At 36.2% G+C, this 17,407-nt stretch overlaps 1 protein-coding gene and 1 long non-coding RNA gene across 2 annotated transcripts in view; one reads left to right on the top strand and one right to left on the bottom strand.

Moving 5' to 3' along the window:
* The window catches only part of LOC141373456 (uncharacterized), a 322,863-nt gene that overhangs the window by 21,788 nt on the left and 283,668 nt on the right, over positions 1-17,407 (top strand). The gene's annotated exons all lie outside the window — the stretch shown is intronic.
* Positions 1,186-3,901, bottom strand: LOC112824316 (uncharacterized). The gene is made up of 4 exons (XR_003208389.2): positions 3,815-3,901; positions 2,288-2,366; positions 2,092-2,195; positions 1,186-1,426 (listed from the first exon to the last, which is right to left on the bottom strand). It is a non-coding gene; the product is annotated as an uncharacterized lncRNA (long non-coding RNA).

Here is a 17,407-nt window from a genome sequence, read left to right as displayed (position 1 = left end):
ACACACACAGACATCATCCAACAAAAAAGAAACTGATTTTAATTTAAAATAAACTAAAAATATAAAATGTGCCCTTACATAATGAAAATTGGAATGTTCTAAAAACTCTTCTTTTAATATTTTAAAAATGTAGAGTCTGAGCATGAATGTTGCTTTAAGAAAGGTACTCATATTACAAAAATAGAACTTGTGCCTGTGATGTTGCAGTTGCCATGGTTACTACAAATTTGTTACTTAATAGCAGAGCAAATAGATTCATAAACATGCTAATTATATCTGATACATTTTTCAGACTGTTTTATATGAATATGCATATAGTTTGCATAAAAATGAATGCCCCTATCCAATCATTTTGCAAGTTTGGGAAGGTTTTGCTGTGTGTAAGTTTGGGAAGGCTTCTCTATGATGCAGTGTATGACCATCTTGTCATAAGTAAAAAAAAAAAAAATTTTCAGGCAAATGATTTTATGATTCATGGGGTAGGCAAAGGTTTTTAAGGTAAATGATATAACAGTTTCCAAATGCTAAATATTTTACTATCTGGTCAGGCCTTAGAATGGTTAGTTTTGGATTTTTAATAAATTTTTTTTAATTCTGTCATTCCATTTAAAAAATATTAAGAAAGAAGCAGGTATGACAAAGGAATCAATATAGTCTTGAGTTTTTTACATGGATCAGCAGTCTGTAAAATTTACATGTGAAGATGAACAAAGATTTTACAACTACAATGTTTTCCTTTCTGTAGTTTAAGTATTTGCTAATGTTGAGTGCATGCTGAACATTACAAAAAACTCAAGAGCCCTTCTGTATCTTTCTCTAAAAGGCAAAACCAACATAATGAGAAGGGAGGAAAAGTCTTCTGCAGTTACAAAATCACAAGAAAGGGAAAAGGTTGGCCCAGATTACCCATTGAACGAGCACTGATATAACTCAAAATAAATGTAGGAGAGAGGCTGTGACCCTTCCTGAGAAAGAGGATTTGCTTAGGAGATTTGTGACTTTAGTCAGGGCCTAGTATAGCTCTTTGATGAAAGAGTGGGAATATATGTGTCTCCAGAGAGTTAAACAAGGAGGGGGTCTTTGCCCTAATCTTCTGATCGAAGATGTTACCATTCTTACAGCTCCATTTAAAACAATGCCCCACTTTCTCTTTTATTGACACTGATTTTTCTTTATTGATGGAGGTTCTAGGTCAGAATACTAGCTAGGTACTCAGAAACCAAGTGGTATTTAGCAACTTTACCAAGTGGTATTTAGCTGATTGTTAATGTTAACAATCAGCCCCTTTTTTGCTTATGCTCCCTTTTTACTTTCACAACCAAAGCACAAAGAAGTTGGTGGCTGTGTTTCAGATGTTTCAGCATGTCAGAGATATTGACTGAAAAATCTGCTCTGCGGCTCACTGTCACCTGGTGATTGGTATCAGCTGTAACAAGATAAAATGTTATGCATCATAATTCTGTTTGATGCAAGGTAATCTTTGATCTTTTACTATCAACAGAAGATTATAATATATACTTAGTGTGATAAATAATACCCTTTCACTATATCAGAGAAAGAGCAAGTGAAATTGGTAATGTTTCCAATAGCTAGCATCTTATTTGCAATTTTTATTTAAGATTAAATGCCTATTGGTAATGGTTCCAATAGCTAGCATCTTATTTGCAATTTTTATTTAAGATTGAATGCCTTATGAACAAAGACTGGACTCCTAAAATGTATTATTGTTAAATTATTACAACTGATATTTGTTAATAATTAATAATGTTCTCTTTTGCATTAAACTGAAAGGTACAGTTTCAAAATTGCTAAATGCATAGCCTCGAGGTAAATTTTTATTGGCGGGCATCATGGTACTGAGGTGCCAATTAGTGGCATTAATTTGCCAAAAGGTTATGTAAATAAAAAAAGAATTGAAGATTTGGTATGTGAAATACTGTAGTAGGAAAAATTGTTTTTCCTTTCCTTTGAAATATAAGGTCTAAGTTCCGTAGCACATAACAAATGATTGGTAGATGTTAGCTCTTAAAATTATAATTTTTATCATTATTAATTACAGTTCTTAGCATATACTGGGATCTTACAGTTTACCTCAAATGTCCCTTGTCTGCCTTGAAAAATTCTTCTCATCTTTCAAGATATAGCTCATATGCTGCTCACTTTGAGGGGCTGTTCCAGTGTGTCTTTCTCTGCCCCTGGAAAATATAGTTGCTCTTCCTATCTGCTCTCTTAGCATCTTGGCCATCTTTCCATTATGACTGTTTTTCTTTGCCTTGAGATGACTTACTTCTTGTGTGACATTCCATTTGAATGTGAGCTCCTCAAGCTAGGGATCAGATCTTGACCATCTCTGCCTTCCATGTGCACTAGGTGTTCAGTAAATGTTTATTACTCAACACATGAGTAAGTTGAGTTACTCATTGAATGAGTAAGAAGGCCACATGGTACAAGAAGTAAAAGGGCAGAAAAATGAAAATGAGAAAAAAATCAATTAACAGAAATGGTCGTAAAAAAGAAAACACAGAGTCTACTTCTGGTGTTAATCATTTCTGTCCCAAACTTTATAGCTTTATGGATATACATCAGACTTTCAGGCATTGCATTGGTTTGAGAACTGTCTAGGCCCCTCACTTTTCCTTTCCTTTGGATATTGGCAATAGACCATTTGTAAAAACCTTTCCACTAAATCCTCTGATTTGATCCTCACAGTATCCTTGTGAAGTAGTCAGGTCAGGCATCATCATTGCTTTTTTATAGAGCAGGAAACTGCAGCTCAGAGAGGTTAATTGTTTGTCCAGGGTCACACAGCTAAGAGAGAGATTTTAGACTCAACTCTGGATATGTGACTCCAGATAAAGGGCACTTAAACTGATGCCATGGCCTTTTCTGAAACTGATTACAAATGGTTTGTCTGAGAAATATTTACATTAAAAAAACTTGATTAACATTTAGCCAGCTATAAAATAAGTAGATTCAATGATGTCTACAACTGAATTGAATTTTGGATAATACACAGTATCATTTTTAGTTCTTGCTACCTAAAATGATATGAGAACATAAGGAAATGGGAACTACAAAAACTTGCAGCATTTGCAGTCTAGTATTTCTATATTTCTTTTTTTTTAAGATTTTTAATTTTTTTATTTATTTGAGACAGAGAGAGAGAGAGAGAGAGAACACAAGAGAGGGGGTAAGGTGAGAGGGAGAAGCAGACTCCCTGCCAAGCAGGGAGCCCGATGCGGGACTCGGTCCCAGGCCTCTGGGATCATGACCCGAGCCGAAGGCAGTCGCTTAACCAACTGAGCCACCCAGGTGCCCTTTCTATATATTTCTGCAGATTCCTTTCATTAACTATTTATTGCCATGACTAAGGATTGTTTAAAATAATTTTGCTTTGAAATAGGGAAAAGTTTAAAGTGTTCTGTACATTCATGTTTAGTCTAAGTTTTGTACACACAGGACAGTACCATTCACCTAATCATACTGCATTTATTCAATTTGTAAAGGGAAACTATCTCAATGACTTTTGGCAGAATCATTGTTCTCAGAGAGAGAACAGATGCCATCTTCCTTTAGCAGGTGAGAATCTGAGCTTTCTAGATAGTTATGAGCAATAATCTGAAATCAAAGCTTCAGTTAATTTGGATCTACAACTGTTGTCAGCTACAGTAACTTAGAAGCATCCACTTTAGAGCTGAGGTGACTTAAAAGATTGCCCAATGCACAGGAGGAATTGTGGTCTGAAGAGGTGAAGAGGTTCATCCAATTTCCTGTGGCTAATCTATGGTGCAACCAGGACTTGAACCTAGATTACCTTCTTTCTTTTCAGTATTCTTTGCTCTACAATATGCTGACTCCATCTTGTTGGGTATATCAGCGATCTAATGCTGTGTAACAAATCATTTCATATGGTGGTGGCTTGGGGAAGACGTGGCCACTGCTGCAGGGCTATGCTAGTGATTTCATCACAATGATAAATTTGCATACCACTAAGAAACAGCCTTTTAACAGCATGTATAAAGACTACTTTTCCAACTGTTTTCCTGGTCACTAAATCACCAAGTGATTGAGGTCTATATTTATGTCTATATCTATCTTTTTATACAACAGTGATATAAGTAAAATGTATGGTTGTTCACTTTCAATTTCTGTTTCTGCAAGGGAATGATTGAACAACAGCTAGCTGGAACTACATATGAAATATGTTTATTCAAGCGTAAAATACCCCAAATCCTACTGGTTTGAAGTTTATTGGAAGAAAACCAATTTCAGAGACAAGGACCATGGATTTTCCCACTCCACCTGTGGCATTTTACTCCCTCCTGGTAAAGCAGATATTTAGGATTAAAGGAGTCAAAGGTATATCTTCTTTAGTTCAGATTTCGTGGCTTTCACAAATGAAAGTGAAAATGTAGGCTGGAACTTAATGAAGCCAGGTATTTATGCAATAGTTTCGGAGTTTTTGCATCTTGTTTCTGAAGAAACATCTTTAGGAGAAGTAGGTTCAGGAAACAAAACCAAACATGAAGTTATGGCAACAATAAGTAGTAGTTAGAGGTTAGTATGTGGTCATCTCTGTGAGAAGGAGAAGTGATCTCTGGAGGATCCAAGGTGGGTATTGTACAGCTGACATGCTGAGGTTCTTTACTAGCTGCCCTGGTCCAAACATCACTCTGAGAAATGGAATTCAAAACATGCTCCCACAGAAGTAGAAGATGTAGAACAAGTTATGGATGATAAACCAGAACAATAGAAGCTAACAGATTTTGGTATATATATGTAGCCTGGCTTTCTGTGGACCCCAAGGTTGCAATTTTCTAATAAAATATTTAATATTTAATATATTTAATCTTACATATTAATCTTCTGAAGAACTTTATTGAGAGTTAATAAAATGTGTCACTTGTTTTCCCCAGAAAAACAAAAACAAGACCAAAAACCTTAGTAGCTTAAAATGATCCTTTTATTTGCTCCTGTTTCTCTTCCTCGGAAATTTTAGCTGAAATTAGCTGGGTGGCTTTTCTGGGGCTCTCATTTGAGGTTACTCATGTGACTACAGTAAGGTGGAGGCTTAATGGTCTAAATGAACCAAGGTGGTCTCACTTGCACCTGCTGTTGCTGATAGGGCTCTTTTCTCTCTCTTTGTCATCTCTAATGATCAAGAAGGCTAGCTCAGGCTTCTTTAGTAAACATGGTGTCATTTGGTTTCCAAAGAGGTGACAATGGAAGCTTCAAGATCTCTTGAAAAATAGACTTGGAGCTTCCCTAACATAATGCCCACCACACTTTATTGGTCAAGGTGAGTCACAAGGCACATCCACATATAAGAAGGTAGAGAAATTGACTGTACCTTTTGCTTGAAGGAACAGCAAAGTCATATATTTCAAAGAGGCATGTACACAGAGATGACAAGCATTGATGCTCCCCCATTTTTGTAACCTGTTAGCAGATATGCCAAAAGTTATACCATTCTCTTGCATCTGTGTTTTATATGAAATGATACTTTAAGGTGCAGAGAATTTAGTTTCTGTAACTCCTATGGTTACATACCATAGAGACAGCCCTTTTCTGACTCCAAATGATAGTGTTATTGATATTTCAAAGTATTTTTTCCCTTACTACAAGTCAATGGGATAGGTTGACAATTTTATAAATAATATTTCTCAATTCTTTCAGGAAGAGGTTGAGGGCAAAATTGGTTCTCTAGTGAGTGTCTGTGTTTTGGTTTCTGTTAAATGATGATCTATAATTGATTTGTGTGCCAACTAGAACTGCCTCAGACTGTTCAGCTATTTTGTTCTCAATTCAACATGTAGCATTATTCACAAAGAGCATTACCGGCCTTTTCCCGGATAATCAATCATAAACTAAAGAGAAAAAGACTGTTTTTAATGGAATATTTAAAAAAGAGGAAGTGACTAAATAATGTGTGTGCATGGGGTGGGGGGTGGAGAATCATCTCAGTAACTGTAGGGCTGGTTTTTAATAGGTCCAAGCTTTTAAACATTCCCTTGTTATTTAATCTTACACTGTTAGAGATGCCAGGGCAGAAAACAACGTAGGTGGTTAGGAAAAATATTTAAGCCTAATGTGGTTATGTGCTTAATAGACGAAAATGTTATTTAATCCTACAACAATTCTTTTAAATAGTACTATGTACCCATTTTGCAAATTAGAAAACTGAGGATTAAGGTTAATAATTTATCCAAATTCATGCAGACAGAAAATAACAGAGGTAAGATAAGAATACAGAAAAGCTTGACTTCAGATTCTTATCCTTTTCTTCTATCATATACAGTCTTTTGATTTGGGGATATTAACATTATTATCACTAATTTTGTAGTGTCATAAATAAAGGATCATAAGTAAATAAGTGCAATAAGCTGCAATTGTTAAATATAAAGAAAACAGGACACATTGTAACTGGTAATTGTGCTACTAGAAACATTTATCAGTGAGTATTGTCTAAAGAAGCCAGGGAAATATCTTAATTAAGATTAAGAAGGCTCTCGGGAGATCCATATACATGTATATACATGTGTGTATGTTCTGCACATTGAGTTTTTCATTTCAGATATGTTTTGGAGTTCTTGTCATGTCTGTGTATAGAGACGCTCAACCTTTGTTTGTTCATTGGCTTTTTTAGTAGTTGCATAGCATGCTATTGTATATATGTACCATAGTTTGTTTAGCTGTTCTCTATTGAACGACGCTTAGTTTGCATCCGACTTTTTGCTATTACAAGCAATGCTCCAATAACACCCTAGTATATTGGTCATTTTGTTTTTGTGAAAGGATATCTGAGTCTGTTTAAGTAAGTTAAAGAGTACAAAGCATTAGTGATTTTGATGGATATTGCCAGAATACCCTCCACAGGGCATGTACCACTTTATATTCTCACTAGCAGTTTGTGAGAGTGCTTATTTTCCCATTGCTTTGACAACAGAGTGTATTATTTTACACTTCTGCATTTTTGTCAGTATGATAGGTAAAAAGTGACAGGTAAGAAATTTTCATATATTTAAGAGTTTGCATTCCAATTATTGAAAACTATCTATTCAAATCCTTTGCCTAATTTCTTATTGTATTGCTGATCCTTCTCCATATCTTGAAGCTATTTATTTATTAAGGAGCTTAGTCCTTTATTTCTGACACCAGGTGACATTTCCCCCTCGATTTTATCCTTTGTGTTTAAAATTATTTCTGGAGCATTTTTTTATGTATTATAACTTATTAATTTTTATTCTTGGTTTGTGGATTTTTGAGTTGGAATTAGAGACAACTTACTCCTCCAAGCTTATAAAGAAATTTGTCTGTATTTTCTTCTAATACTTTTATGATTTTACTTTTACATTTGTATCTTTGATCCATTTGGAATTTATCTGATCAACATTTGTGTTTTGATGCTTACCCACTTGTTATAGTATCATTTAAAAAATTTCATCTTTATATCACTGATTTGAGATACCATCTTATAATATAATAAATTGTCATTTCTATTTGGTTCTTTTTTCTTTGGTACTTTGTTTTGTTGTTGGTTCATTCATCTGTATGTTTATTCATGTGCCAGTACTTTACTATTTTAGTTTTGTTAGAGCTGTGCTATCCAATTTGGTATCTGCTGACCACATGTGGCTATTGAATACCTGAAATGTAGCTAGTTTGAAATGAGACATGCTATAATTGAAAAATAGACACTGGATTTTAAAGAGTTAGTTTACATAATTTGAAATACCCCTTTAATAGTTTTATATTAATTACACATTGAAATTATAATACTTTGGATATATTTACTTAAATAAAATATTTTTAAAAATTAATTTTACTGGGTGCCTGGGTGGCTCAGTTGGTTAAGAGTGGACTTTCGGCTCGCAGGGCATGATCCTGGAATCCCAGGATCGAGTCCCTGCATCGGGCTCCCTGCTTGGCAGGGAGTCTGCTTCTCCCTCTGGCCTTCCCCCTTCTCATGCTCTCTCTCTCATTCTTTCTCTCAAATAAATAAATAAAAAATCTTAAAAAAATTAATTTTACCTGCTTCTTTTAACTTTTAAAAATTATGGATATTAAATGTTTTAAAACTATATATGTGGCTTTCATTATATATTAGCACTGCTTTTGAGTACGTTTATGCATATTGAGTTTAATGTTGCAAAAAGGCAGTTAGGTGACGTCTTAGGAAATACTGAAAATGTTTAAGTTTGTGTAAGAAATCTGTTTTGCTCATAGAGAAGTAGAAGTTTTCCTGTCATACTCTCATTCCCTTCATATCTTCTGCATGTTGCTTTCTGGAAGACCCTTACATATATATTATATATTATATGTTACATAATCATGTAGTATATGTTATATACTATATGTGTGTGCGTATATGTGTGTTTAAACACTGATTATCTCCTACTCAGTTATGACTCAGATATCCCTTAAATCCTCCCCTGGGCTCACTGCTCTAGCTATAACTCAATAACTGTTTTTGTTTTTGTTTTTGTTTCTTTTCCCCAAGTCAGTTCTAATTTCCTTGAGGACAAGAACATTGCCTTAGTCATACATGTGAACCCACTGCATTGGACAACCCATGCAATACAGTAAACACTCTCTGATGTTTGTAGAGTAAATCAGTGATAAGAAGCTATGAGATTGGGTGGGTTCTCCAAAAGAGGAAATGCTAAGGAGAAAATGATAAATTTTAGGAGGTCAGGTAGATGAAGCTAGAGAAAGAGGGACATGAAGAGATGAGGAATGAGCAAGAGATCAAGAAATGTTTAGGGTGAATGGAAACTCAGCGATGAGAAGCCATGAGAATGGTTGTGTTCTCCAAAGAAGCAAATCAAGAAGGGAAGAGGTATGGTAGGCTTACTGTACCACTTTAATGAATATGACAATTCCACTGCCTTGCCCAGTGTTGTATGTAGTAATGATTAAATGCAATGCTGCATAATCTCGCTAGCTACTTCTTCGTTAAAGCAATTCCTGTGAAGGGTGCCTGGGTGGCTCAGTTGGTTGGGCGACTGCATTCGGCTCAGGTCATGATCCTGGAGTCCTGGGATCAAGTCCCGCATCGGGCTCCCTGCTCAGCAGGGAGTCTGCTTCTCCCTCTGACCCTCTTCCCTCTTGTGCTCTCTCTCTCTTTCTCAAATGAATAAAATCTTAAAAAAAAAAAGCAATTCCTGTGAAAATTTGTGAGAGGGAATATATTAATATATTAATAGAGTAAAAGAGTTAGAAAAGTCAAGTGAAATTATTTTTGCTTTCTAAATGAGGAAGACTCGTGCATATTTGGAGACACAAGAGAAGGAGCCCAGGGAGAAGAAGGGATTGAAGATGTAAGGGAAAGAGGGGATGAATGTGTTCTCAAGATCCCTCAGCAGGTAAGAAGGGAGAATACTGTGAACCCAGGTAGGATGGCATTTGAGATGTGGAAAAACATGGTTTTCTCTGGGACCTCATTTATTTTGGATGTTTCGTGGAGCAGTGGTGCTCAGGTAGTCTTTACCATAGTTATTACTTAAGCCCTTTCTACATTTGATCCTCACTATTATTTTCCACTATTATTTGAGACACAAAATAAGGAAGATAGGTTTGGCAGTATTTGGCCATAATCAATTTTTGTCTAGGGTTTTTGTGTTTGTTGCATGTAATGTGTCTTTCAGAAACTAAGTTCTGGGAAAGTAGCACTATACTCAGTTTTTTTGGATTCATTTCGGGAGATAGAAGCATACTGATTTCAAACTTGGTTAAATATTTGAATATATTTTGATTCTCTACCAAAGATTAATAACTCTAAAAAACATTTGCTGATTGGATTAAAAGTCTCTGTAGTTTATCTCTCTATTTCATAGAGTACAGAGCGAGATAGCACATTTGTCTGACAAATATATATTTATGTCAGATAATATCAGTTTTGTTATCACCATCTGCACTCTGCTATATTTTAACAACAATATGAACAGAGATATACATATAGAATTGTGGATTTACAGCAGATATCATCATTAATTTCCACATAACTAGGTTTTTTTTGTTATTTTAGAAAACTTTAGAGTATTAAGTTAAAATCAACTGAAGCTCTATTTTATATTTTTGGAAATATTACATTTTATAGAAGATTCTATTAAAGGATGATGAAAATGATGCCAAATTAAAGATAGTTTAAATGATAACATGAAGGCAAAAAAATCTGTTTTTGATAGGAAAGGAAATTATTACATAATATTATGGTTGGTGAAGATTTTTATAGTGTGTGATCTATAATTTAAGGTTGTTAATTGTCAAGTAACCCCAAGCCAATATCTATTGCACATTTTATCAATGTGTGCAATGAAATGGTATGGTGATGTTTACATTATGATTTCAACATTTATTTTTTTTTCAAAAAATAAAGGTTAACATAAGATTATTGTTATTCAGAAGAATATGTTTTCAGAAGAATATGTTTTCCTAATATAAATATATTTATACCAGATTTTTTTTTTTTTTAGAAGGAAAAAAGGAGACAGAGAGAGCCTGGGTTGGGGGGGGGAATGGACAGCAGAGAGAGAGAGAATCTTGTTTTTTTAAGATTTTATTTATTCATTTGAGAGAGAGAGAGAGCACAGCAGGGGGAGAGGCAGAGAGAGAAATAGGGAGAAACAGACTCCCCACTGAGCTATAAGCCCAACATGGGGCTAGATCACAGAACCTGGAGATCATGACCTGAGCCGAAGGCAGACACTTAACTATCTGAACCACCCAGGTGCCCTAGGAAGAGAGAATTTTAAGCAGGCTTCACGCCCAGCCAGACACAGGGCTTGATCTCATGACCCTGAGATCATGACCTGGACCAAAATCAAGAGTTGGTTGCTTAACCAACTGAGCCACCCAGGTACCCCTTAAAGCAGACTTAAAACAAAGATTTTGCTATTCACTCTTAATGCATGTCTAGAAGTTCTACGAACAAATGTATAATCACTAAAACCAAATAAAAAGGAGAAATTCGCTCATAATCCTACTAGACAAATGTAATTATTTTAATTTCTTAATCATTTGTAATCATAATCTAGATGCAAATTTTACCAATTTATCAGAAGAATTTCCCATGTTGCTATGTAGTCTTTATGTTTTCATTTTAGATCCATAATATTCAATCAAGTTAATATTTTATTTATTTATTTAAACACTCTCTAAATAAAAGATAATTAAATTGTTAACAGTCGTCTCCATAGGTATTGTGGAAATACACTTCTTCTTTTTTTTTAAGATTTTATTTGATTTTTTTGAGAGAGAGAACACATGAGCATGAGCAGGCAGGCGGGGCAGAGGGAGAAGCTGAGCAGGGAGCCCGATGTGGGTGGGGCTCAATCCCAGGACCCTGGGATAGTGACCTGAGCCAAAGGCAGATGCTTAACCCACTGAGCCACCCAGGTGCCCCTACACTTCTTTTTAATAATCATTTTTTTTCTTTCTTTTAGCTTTGGATTCACCAGGCCTAGGTTTAAGTTTAGTTACTTTTAGTGACCAATGGTGATTTTTGGCAAATTATTTAGCTTTGCTAAGTATCAGTGTCCACATCTATAGAACGTGGCCAATGTTGAGTACCTTGCAAGTTTGTGTGGGAATTGAATTCCAAAAGTATTGCATTCATTCCACATGTATTTAGTGGACACATATTCTGTGGCAGGTACTGTTCCAAATTCTATGTGTACTGCATTGGAGAAAACAAAATCTGCTATGCTATCATGTTGCCTACATAAGAGAAACGTATAATAAGATATCTATATATAAAGATGATATATTCTAAGGAGAAATGTGAAGTAGTATAAAGGAGACAGAGAGTACCAGGGTGGGGGTAAGACATCTATAGAATGATGTCTCAGTCTCAGATAAGATAATATTTGAGCAGAGAATGACAGAAAGTGAGAGAGCAAATCATCTGACCATCACAGTAGGTGAAGTAGGGGTAAAGGAGAATATTGAAGCAGGAGAAAACAGTAAGTAAAAAGGTCCTGAGGTTATATGTGTCAAGCAGGCGAAAAGCCTCATGAGGCAGAAGCAGGTAAGTGAGAAAGAATAGGAGATATGGTTGGAGATAAATGAAGATGGGGGGTTGCTGATGGCTTAGAGCCTTTGTAGGCCATTTAAAGGGTTGGATTCTTCTCTGGGTGAGATGGGAATTACTGTACAGATGTGAACAAAGAAGAGCCACAACTTGATTAAGTTTTAAAGATTCATTTTTGCTGCTGTGTTGAGAATATATTTTAGCTGGTAGTGGTGGAAACAGGGAGATCATTCAAAAGACTAATGTAAAAACCAGGCTGGAAATGGTAGAAGCTTTAAGTAACATCATACAAAGAAGTAAATAGAAGTGACCTGAGCCGCCACTCTGGATTTATTAAAAAAAAATAATAATAACCAACAGGTTTGATGACAGTTTACAGGATATTTGAGGGAGAGAGAGGAGTTGCAGATGGTCTCAACAATTTTCCCTAAGCAACTGAAAGAGTGGCATGTGGAGAGTTGGGTGTGGAAGGAAAATAAATAATTGGTTCTGGACACCTTGTATTTGAAATATGTATTAGATACTGTTCTGAGGTATTCAGTAGACTGTTGGATACTGGTATCCATAAGCCTGAATGCTCAGCTGCGGAGGAAAATAAATCTGAGGCTGAGCTGTGGGGCATGCCAACATTTAGAGGTTGGGCCATAGAAAGAAATCAGCAAAGGAGAGAGAGAATCATTAGCCAGTGACTGAGGAGGAGGACCGAGAGAGAATGTCTTCTGGAAGGCTAGGGAAGAAAGATTTTCAATAAAGACTTATGATAAGAGCAACGCAAAATATAACTACTGTTTCTCATCTGCTGTTTTGGATGGCAACCTGATAGTATCAATAAAAATTACAAATGTATTTGTCTTTCAACCTAGTACTCCCATTTCCAGGAACTTATTATTTAACACAGTAATATGGAATCACGTATGAATAACTAATATGGAGTTATGTATGGATAATGGATATTCAATGAAACATTTTTATGTAATAGCAAAAGATTCCTCTATAGGAGGCTGGTTATGTAGACTGCAGCGTCTACATGAAGGGATATTATGGGGTTCTAGAAGAGAATGAGGACCTTCTCTATGTAACCACTATGAAAAGATTCCATGTTATATTATAAAGTGAAAATATACATGGTATGCTACCTTCTCTGTAATAAAGGGAAGAAGTAATAATATAATCCATAGCTGTTACATATGAATAAAGAAACACTGGAAATGTACACAAGAAAATAGTTGAAGCGTTTATTATATAGTGGATGGATATGGAGTGAAATGCATAGGAATAGGAGTGGGAGTGAATGTTTTAAATATATACTTAAAAATCATTTTGATATTTGAATCCCATATTTTTAAGTGCAGAAGAGAGAGAGATCAACTGTTTCAAATGCTGGGAATAAATTGCTAAGATGAGCTCTGAAATTGACCATCAGATTTGGTAAAGAATAGGGCGCCTGGGTGGCTCAGAGGGTTAAACGTCTGCCTTCGGCTCAGGTCGTGATCCCAGAGTGCTGGAATCAAGTCCCGCATCGGGCTCCCTGCTCAGTGGGGAGTCTGCTTCTCCCTCTGCCTGCTCCCCCCTGCTCATGTGCACATGCTCTCTCTCTGTCAAATAAATAAAATCTTAAAAAAAAGATTTGATAAAGGAGACATTTCAATAAAGGTAATACCTTCTAGAAGTTGTGTTGAAAAGGGGAGGAGAGGTAGGGAATGGTAGCTAGAAGGATGTAAGGAAAGGATGTCACTAGGTTTGTATAGTGATGAGAATAATGGATTAAAAAGGGAAATATGATGATGCAGAGAGAGACAGATTTGCGGAATTGTTGGTATAGGAAAAAGACCTGGCAGTGATTGGATTCCTTTTGAATTCCCATTTTTCATGCTTAAGACTAATGTCAAGCTACACTCAATAGAAATGTTTAACACCTTCCTTCATTCCCTTATGTCTCTGTCCCTTTAAACTTTTTTTTTTTTAAATTTTATGACTGACGAAGAAGAAAAAGATCAGAATTTTTAGAGATCTATACCAGTTGTCTTATGTGGGTATCTGATTAAATCCTCAAAACTGTCCTGTGAACTTTATACTCCCATTTCACAGATAAGGAAACTGATCTTTAGGTAAACTTGCCCATGATTTTACAATGTATAATAGCACATTCTAGATTTAAGCATCAGCTCTTTCTGAATCTGAGCATATTTTTTGTTTTTCCATGTTGTGATAACTTATATGGGTATTGTGAAAAGTCATCAAAGAACTAACATCAAAGAAATAATAAATCTTCTCTGTTCACTTAACAAATATTTAGTGAGTACCCATCTTGCATTTAGGCACTGATCTAGGTATGGAAATAAAAGCATGAATGAGATTGATAAGACTTCTGGCCTAATAATGCCTATAATCTTTTTTTTTCTTTTTTTCTTTTATATTTCAGTATAATTGACACACAATGTTACATTAGTTTCAGGTACAACATAGTGATTTGACAACTTTATACATTATGCTATGGTCACAAGTGTAGCTACCATCTGTCACTGTCACCATACAACACTGTTACAGTATCATTGACTATATTCCCTATGCTGTGCCTTTTATTCTCATGACTTATTCATTCCACAATTGGAAGCCTGTATCTCCCACTCCCCTTCACCCATTTTGCCCATTCCCCCAACCCCCTTCCTTCTGGCAACCGTCAGTTTGTTCTCTGTATTTGTAGGTCTAACTCTGCTTTTTTGTTTTTATGTTTATTCATTTGTTTTGTTTTTTACATTCCACAAAAGAGTGAAATAATATGGTATTTGTCTTTCTCGGTCTGACTTATTTTACTTAGCATTATACCCTCTAGTTCCATCCATGTTGTTGCAAATGGCAAGATTTCATTCTTTTTTATAGCTGTGAAATATTCCTCCGTGTGTGTGTGTGTGTGTGTGTGTGTGTACACACCACATCGTCCTTACCCTGTAGTCTTTTGAAAGAGAGAGATTGAGCAAATCATTACAATCACAGGAAGTATTACAGTGGGCAAAGTGCTATCCACAAGTAAAACAAAGTTCTCTACTGAGGGGATGAGCTCTGAGCTATAAATAAAGTAGGATAAACTATTCTGGATTTTTTTAAAGATTTATTTATTTTTTTTAGAGAGAGTGAAAGAACATGAGCAGGGGGAGGGGCAGAGGGATGGGGGAGAGAGAGAGAGAGAGAGAGAGAACCTCCAGCAGACTCCCACTTAGTGCAGAGCCTGATACGGGGCTCGATTCCACGACCCTGAGATCATGACCTGAGCCAAAATTAAGAGTCCACACTTAACTGACTGAGCCACCCAGGTTCCCCTAAACTATTCTGTTTTTATCCATATAAATTTTTTGGTCAAAATAAATATAAATAATAATAAATAACTATTGAAAAGAGTCTGTCAAAGATCACTGAATAAAATGTCCTTTGAGTATCTTATATATTAGAGCTAAAGATATAAATATTTCATGCTACTAGGTATGTAATAAGATCATAGTTTACCTTTTTCTTAATTTAACCCTTTTTGTTTTGGGGAGGTTGGGACAAAGGGAGAGGAAGAGAGAATGTTAAGCAGGCTCCATGCCCAGCATCAGCCAATGCGAGGCTTGATCTCATGACCCTAAGACCATGACCTGAGCCAAAATCAAGAGTTGGATGCTTCACTGACTGAGCAACCCAAGTGCCCCTTAATTTAACTCTTTATATTCTTAAATTCAATCACAGTTTTAGAAAACTTGAAAATAAAACTCAAACATCTAAGTTTTTCCCTGGAAATCTCTTCAGAATTTTAATGAAAGAATAGTAAATATTGACTTTAATCCTTAAAACCATGTGTTTGGGCCTCTAAAGGAAACAGTGTACGGTTAAGTAGTAAATTTGTAAACAGTGTAGGGCTAAGTAGTAAATTTGTAAACTCAGGATAGAATGTAATCTTGACTTTATTGATAAGAATTGATAAAAACAAAACAGCAAAATACAATTAACAATACTGAATGTAGGAGGTATGAGGAGAGACACAAGACTAAAGGAAACACAGTAAAAAAGAGAGTACATGCCATGACTGCCTCAGATCTTTGAAACAGATTGTCATCACATGCAGCAGGTTGTCAGCATTTTTATATTTCTGATTCTGTACTTTTTTTCAGGTTCAGAGCTATAAATAATAACACAGTGTTCACCTCTTTAAGAATTTGTCCTTCCAGGGGCGCCTGGGTGGCTCAGTTGCTAAGCATCTGCCTTCGGCTCAGGTCATGATCTCAGGGTCCTGGGATCGAGCCCCACATCGGGCTCCCTGCTCGGCGGGAAGCCTGCTTCTCCCTCTCTCACTCCCCCTTACTTGTGTTCCCTCTCTCGCTGTCTCTCTTTCTTTCAAAAAATAAAAATCTTAAAAAAAAAAAAAAAGAATTTGTCCTTCTAGAGATGTGATGCACAAAAACCTGATTTTCTTCTTGTACATTGTAGTCAGAACCTGGAATAATACTCTTTGAGGTAGACTTTAGGTGGGTGCTACTGTGCAGTTTCACTACTATCGTATTTTGATGTCGTGTACGCATCTGTTAGTTCAGGAGGAGCAGGAGAAAGATGAGTGTTGTCTATGTATGTAGAGTAGTCATAACTTCCTTTATTCGCTTTTCCCTCCATCTATCTGACATCTAGTAACTTGGAAATTCTCCAGTGCTTCCCTTTTATTTATTGGATAGAGGATTTGCCCAAGAACATGTACAACACAGGTCATCTCATCTGATTCCTGTCATTACTTTCTAAGTTCTCTCTCACTCCCAGAAAAATCCATGCTGTTTCTCACTGTCCCCATTCACACAATGCCTAAAATGCCATCCTGCCTGCTCTTTGGCTGTTGAATACTTTACTCACCTGTTGAGACTGAGATCAAATTGTCACCTTTTCTGGGATGACCTCCCTGACTTCTCCAAGTGGAGTTAATCACCTCTTCTTTTTTATTCCCATTGTGTATTTCTTTGGTTTCCATTAGTGATTTACTTTTTTTTTTTAATTTTATTTATTTGTCAGAGAGAGAGGGAGCACAAGTAGGGGGAGTGGAAGGCAGAGGGAGAAACAGATTACCTGCTGAGCATGGAGCCTGATGGGGGATTTAGCTGAAGGCAGATGCCTAACCGACTGAGCCAGCCAGGTGTCTCAGTGATTTACTTTTAAAGTATCCAACTCCAAGGGCACCTGGGTTGGTTAAGCATCCAACTCTTGATTTCGGCTCAGGTCATGATCTGAGTCTTGAGGTCGAACCCCATGTGGACCTCCCTGCTCAGGGAGTCTGCTTGAGATTCTTTCCCTCTGCCCCTTCCCCTGTGCTCATTCTCTCTCTCTCTCTCTCTCTCTCTCTCTCTCTCTCTCTCTCTCTCT

The sequence above is a fragment of the Callorhinus ursinus genome, unplaced genomic scaffold, assembly GCF_003265705.2.
Source record: "Callorhinus ursinus isolate GAN/ISIS: 27379988/994484 unplaced genomic scaffold, GSC_fseal_2.0 scaffold9, whole genome shotgun sequence".
Taxonomy (NCBI): Eukaryota; Metazoa; Chordata; class Mammalia; order Carnivora; family Otariidae; genus Callorhinus; species Callorhinus ursinus.
Note: the sequence above shows the minus strand (reverse complement) of the source record. Positions and strands in the feature narration are given on the sequence as shown.